Source organism: Dromaius novaehollandiae, chromosome 1 (genome assembly GCF_036370855.1).
Source record: "Dromaius novaehollandiae isolate bDroNov1 chromosome 1, bDroNov1.hap1, whole genome shotgun sequence".
Classification (NCBI taxonomy): domain Eukaryota; kingdom Metazoa; phylum Chordata; class Aves; order Casuariiformes; family Dromaiidae; genus Dromaius; species Dromaius novaehollandiae.
In genome coordinates, this window is record NC_088098.1 from 135,894,420 (window position 1) to 135,901,018 (window position 6,599).

Genomic DNA, 6,599 nt, shown 5'->3' on the forward strand with positions numbered 1-6,599 from the left:
AGCTACCTGGCTCTGACACGGAGACCGAGTGTATGTGGTGACTTCTGCTGTGGTAGCGTGATCTGGTTCTCCTAAAGGAGAAGTAGGACATCCGTCAGAAATCTGAATTGCGCAAGGGCATTTTACAGTAAATCACACTGTGTGTGTAGCCAAGACCAGGAGCATGAATCTTCTTACACAAATACAGCTGGAGAAATCACCTTAAATCATAAGCCCTTCTTGTGAACATGGCAATATGCTAGAACCGTAAGTACCCTCACCTTAGCCAAACCCTTCTCCTCTTCACATGGCTTCTACTTTCAAGAAGGTAGCTATGGTTTTGAGGATCACTTCTGTGGAAGACATAATGACAACATATGCTAACGGAAAGACAGAAGTTGCTGAGGCACACATGGAGTCCTTCAACCAACCATCACTTTCATAAGCACATATGGATCTTGTTCTTCTGGAAGACTATTGTAGAATAACTTAACATAAAACTGACACCTGCCAAACACAGATCTTGGAAATACATATGTTCCTGCTTTGCAGGAAAATAAACTTATCCCCTTCATAACTCAAGGGAAGTCTTTATGTTCGTTTATGTAGTTACTAATTGGAGCATCACACTAAAAATCTTTAAATGATCATTACCTCCAGAAAATAGGTAGAGTGGATATTTACCTTTACTAAAATAACTTCTGTAAGGCAGTATCTGCTTAAATGATTTTTGTCCTTAAATCCTAAATCTATTCTTACAAGAACTATCCAATTGCTAATTTCAAGAAGAAAATTTTATATTTTTGGCGTATTATACTGATTATTGTATAGGGGTTTTTATCCCCAAATAAGACTTGTTCTTTTACAAACATCCATAATAGTGGTATCATTCTTGGAAGAAAAAGGACCATGCCCTCCCACTTCTGAATGTTGATGCTTCAAAATCTCTCCCATGCATTCCTTCTATTGAGAGTAGGAAGAAGTCCATCCAAATATGCTCCTGTTGATAAATTACTCTTGTTCCTTCCCTCCCCTCCTCTAAGTAGGCCCTTTCTGGAAGAGAAGGAAGAAGGAAATTATACATTTGAGCTACTTTGAGAGAGAGGAGAAAAGAAAGGACAACAGAATTCTTTCTGGTTTTAAGTCTTTACTATAATAAAATTCATTATAAGGCCTGCTTTGGTGAATTGGGGTGCCAAACAAGTTCGTGTGTATCATTCAGTAGAAGTATGCAAGAAACCATTAAGTCAATTAGAATAGTTTTCCTCAAAAAGTACCAGATGTTAGAGAACATATTTTCAGCAGTAATTCTTTTCACACTTAAATTGACAGGTTTTTTTTCTGCTGATACAATGACAGAGAGCAATTATAATTATTTTGTGAAGAAAAATACGGCTTCCAAGTAAGTCAGTTTTTACACAAATTTAGTATTTTTTGAGGACAGCTGATGCAGGCATCTTGGAAGAAGTAACATCAGCTTGCAAACTTAGCTATAGATCTGAGGAAGCAAGGAATGCTTGCTGTGTTATTGTCCTGTGAAGAATACAGATGTGAAAATGGATTAAGTAAAAACTTCTGGTATTATCACTTACATTTATGCTTGCAACAGAAGTAGTTATCACTCTGTATCTCTTTACATGTTTTAGTGAATTATTTTTCTTCAAAAATGCACTTTATAGCAACATGTATGCACTTTATACTACTAATACTGGGAATTAATATTCCACTCCTGTGAGGACAGGAACACACTTGCAGTTATACCCTATTAATGACTTTCCTGGAGATTCCAAGTATTAGGGATGAATTCTGATTAATAAACTAGGAGCAGTCAAGCAGCTATTCCACCAAAATGGCCATTTCTAATAAGCATTTCCCATAAGACTACCAAAAGTAGTGATCTCATGTTTTAAAGTGCAGCAAGACAAAATTTTAGGAAAATTAGTTAGTTTTTTGAATTACGATGTAACTAAACATCCATTTTTAAATATCTTTAGTAATTTACTTTTTATATATTTTTCAGGCAAATCCGTTTTTACCAAAAATGTCCAAGTTATGCCTGCACTATTACCAGACCTAAAAATACCCTAACTTCATGAACTCTGTACACATAAGCAGTCAATCTGAAACTTCTCAAGCACTTCATCGCTCCCAGAAATTATGATGGAGACAATGTAGTGAAAAATGATTGCTTCAATATTTTTTTAAACACATCAGTAAGAATCCTATGGTGATAATTAGAACAAGATATTTACAAATCTAAACTGTGAGGAACCTATGAAATAAGGTTAATATTTATTTACAGTATTATTAAATGCAAGGCAGTCAGGAAACAAAGTACAGCACCAAATTTAGTTTTGTCCTCTTCATCGTGATTACCATTATGATTACTTTCATCAAAATTTCATCAAGAACTATGAAGCTAGCATTTTTCTTGTAATACTTTCTCCCTGGTATTGAATAGGAAGTGTAATTCTTCCAGTGTTACTTTTCACAAGATGGCCAATCAAAAATGAAAATGAAGGGGGACAATGAAAAAAAATTACTATTCTTATACTTAACAGGATACTAAAATTAAATGATGACAACTAGGGAAATTGGTCTGGGTTCCAGTGTGGACACTGTTGTAAACATGTACTGGCTTACTGTATGGCTGTAAATAAAAAGCAAATGATGTCAGGATATGCAAGGAGTGGGATGAAAAGTAACACAGAAAAATAAAACTAGCATGTGTCAGCTAGGTGGTACATCTTCCTACAGGTTTGCTCCATTTGTCACACCTCTATCCCAGAAAAAGAATTCTTTGACTCTGCATCCCACCAAGAGAGATTGTTGTTTCCACATGTGCACTGGATGCTTGCAGAGGCTTCTGTCTACCTCAGTAAAGCTCTTCCAATAGTACTTTTCATCCACTCAACATGATGGGCTTGAAAGTCCTGTTATACATGATACAGGATGCATGTTGATGATGATACAGCAAAAACAAAACTGTTTGATGTTTAAATGGCAGGCATTGAAGTCTTGTAAGGGCACATGGCCAGCATTAAAACTTTTCTCAGTATGTGGGATAAGAAGTTAGATGTAATCAATCTACTCTCTGGCCATTATTTGACTGTTAAGTAAATTCGGCTTATTTCTCAGGAAGAATAGGAAATGCAGAGAACCAGTAGTTTTACCTGGCTCTGAAACCTTCACTTTTGCACATGAAAACCATAGCTTAAGAGAACAAATAAACAATAACAACTGCAGAATTAGGGTTTTGTGAATGCATACAATTAAACTCACACTAAGCATCGTTTTCTTTGTAGTACCATATATCAAATAGGCATCAAGTCTTTATTATTCTAATTTTATATGTAGCCCTTAACTAATTACATTGTTCTTTTGTCTTTTCCTACTTTGTCAGAACCACTTGAATTGAAAAAAAGTAACCTTTCTGCTCATGTAGTGTTAGGTTAAGCATAACTCCCAAGTATATCTGGAGAGGTTTGTCATAGCCTCATGAATCCCTGAATTAGCAAAGGAAAACATTCACAATCTCTCCCATAATGGAAACCACACTTTCATGAAATGAAGGATGTGATTCATTCTTCAAGAAAATTTCTGCACAGTTCTGTATCTCATTAAAATTGACAGTGACAAACTAATGATAATTACTTTGGTTGCTCCTCCTCTTGCAATGGTTTTGAGTTTAAAATAACAGCTGAAAGGGAAAACACATTGTGATTTTTTCAATATATTTAGGCACAAAAATACATGTGACTGTGCATTTATATATATATATATATATATATGTATATGAAGACCATGCAATCTTGGGCTATACTGAGAAGAAAATGAAGACGTGCACATCTTCTGATTTTTTTTTTTCTGAAATAATTAATTTCAATATAATATAAAGAAAATATAGCAAAAAAATCATTTACTGTTACCAGTCTGTTTAAAAACCTGGAGCTCTGAAATAAATCCATATGTTTGTTATCATAGCAATATCAGCCAACACTCACTGAGTCACATTATACCAGGCCATACAATGCCTCTTTCTTCTAAGCGTCTGCTGAATCAAACTCCAGTCCATTACCAGTGCTGTTCTCATGCTTCAGTTGTACAGCTACAGTCTAGACACAGCACATGCACCCAGGGCCCAGTCTGGCTGCTGCTGCTTGTCAGTGCACCAGTAAGTAGCTAGATGAGACACATCATTTGCCTTCATGTAACAGCTATTACAAAGAAAAAGTCAGTAATATCTGAGTGCCCAATAGTTCAAAGATGCATCCTATGGTCAGGCAATAAGCTGCTGTGCATTGTGTTATTCTTTAAATGTATGAAGGTAAAATTGACATACTGTGCTTCAATGCTACATTCAGAGCCCCGCCAGACAAACACAAAGATATCCAATAGCAAGGGGGAAAACAGCTTTATGATCCAGAGGAAGTGACAAAGTAAACAAATTCAGAGTTTACTGAAATGATTCAGGAAATGGAAAGCTTCAGCTAGCTTTTTTCTAGCGAACAACCGTAAATAGTTGAATAAAACACAGGGGAACATTTTACTACTTTTTCTTTTTTAATTCTTTTTTTTTTTTACAATCTTTCCTCCTCCTCCTCCTCCAAACAGAAAACTGAATCAAAAAGCATGTAAGTGTATTAACTATAGCAACTGGACTCGTAAACAAATAGCTGAGTAGGATGTTTGGGTGCATAGAATTACTGAGGATGTCTGTATTTCAGAAGAAAGCTGTTTCACTATTCTGAGATGACCTAAATGGCTTCTTGGCAATCTTTTTCCAGTTTCTCAACTCTCCAAATTTATTTTCTTCTGAGAAAATTTGCTAACAATCTTTTTTTTTTGTTTGCTTTTCCTTGATGTTTTAAACATCTGCATTTTCTCTTACATTATATTTAGTTTGCTATTATATTCTTGTTATTCAGATCCACTCTTTTTTTCTTTTGGTTTTGTTCTGGATTTCTTACTGTAGTTGTTTTGCTGGACTTTAGCATCTACCCAGTCTCAGTGCTTGGAATGACGTTGGTAAGAAAATGGCAGCGTACTTGCTTATGTGAGTGAAATGTATTATTAAAACACATTTGGGATACAAAGGCTTATGAAGTTTACTGTGAACAGGAAGAGGTCTACCTATGTTCATCTTGTTAGAAGAATCGAGCATAGACCCTCTTCCTATGTATAAGCAATTAGGACTGTTAGATACTTGTCACACCAAGTTAATTTAAAGGCACTGGAAAGTCCAGAAGACTGTGTAGGATTATGACTGTGCAGGATAAACAACTTCAGTTTTCCAGGTTAAAAGCAGGTAAGAAGACTTGAAAATATTAAGATGATTTTTGAAAATAGAGACTTTAAATATCAGAGCTCAGTCAGATTCAGCCTTGTTACATTATTGCCTTTTAGAATGTAAAAATACTTAGTGGGCTGTTTTTTTAAACACATTTGCTTTCAGAGAGACTTAGTAAACAAAGGTTTTTTGTATGTAGGAAATATGTTTTATAAAAGATAAGAGTTTTATATATATAACTATTATATAGGTTATGATTACATGAAAAGAAGGATGAAGCTTGATATAAAGGCCCTGTGCACTTAGTTCTGTTGAATTCAAGTAAGCAGGTCATGAATTTGAAAACATGAGAAATGATCAGGTTGGTTTTCAAAAAAGCAGACATTTGGAACAGTGATATTCAGCTCTGACCAGGGATCACATTTCCAACCAGGGAAAATGTCCACTATTGGAAGAAAACTACCTGGCTTTTAAGAGTTGTGTCAAATGTTTTGTCAAATTGCATAATACATAGATGATAACATCTCCAGCTTAAATCTGTGAGCAATTGTATTTGTCAAAATGTAAAAGTAAATGTTAAGCTTTGGATAGTCTGATTTTTATGAATGTAACAGGTTTAATATTTGTGGCCTTTAATTAAATCTGGAATATAAAGAGCTCCTAAATGACCTCTTATTTTACCAAATGACTTGTATCACATCTGTTAATTAGAAGGGAAAGTAGACCTTAAAAGTGAAAAACAGTATAAAAATACAGATTGTGCTCAAGATAAGTTGTTGAGAAAATGTATGGTAATAAAGAAAGCAAATTTGAAAAGCCAAAAATATGCAAGTTTGAAACTATTCATTTTCCATGATGAAAAATACAGGAGGGCTTTCTGTCCAAGTTTCCAAGTTTCCAGAGACTATTTTAAGTGGTCCTTTCTTACAGTAACAGTAGTTAAAGCTACTTGGTTTTTTTCTGTTCCCAAGGGATGAATGTTGACTGAACAGTTACAGCTGTAATCTTTTCAGTCTCTTTACAAAAATTTTCTGCAAAATAGTATCGTCAAGACCCTTTCACCTGCTTGACCGCATAGTCAAGCATGGCCCCTAGGTATTTTATGCATTTCATTTTTTGGAAGAATTTAGAAGACACTACAAAGTGAGATGAATGAAGTTCAGAGAGCAAGATTAAGAACCAAGGACAGGAAACTTTGGGTCACATGCCAATGAAAAAGACATTCCTGCCTTTTTATACAAAGGGAGTCACAAGTTTGACCAAACTCTTTCTATACTTCAGGAAAGTCCACCACTAAGTACCATGTCATTGCCACCACTTTGTCTCCTTG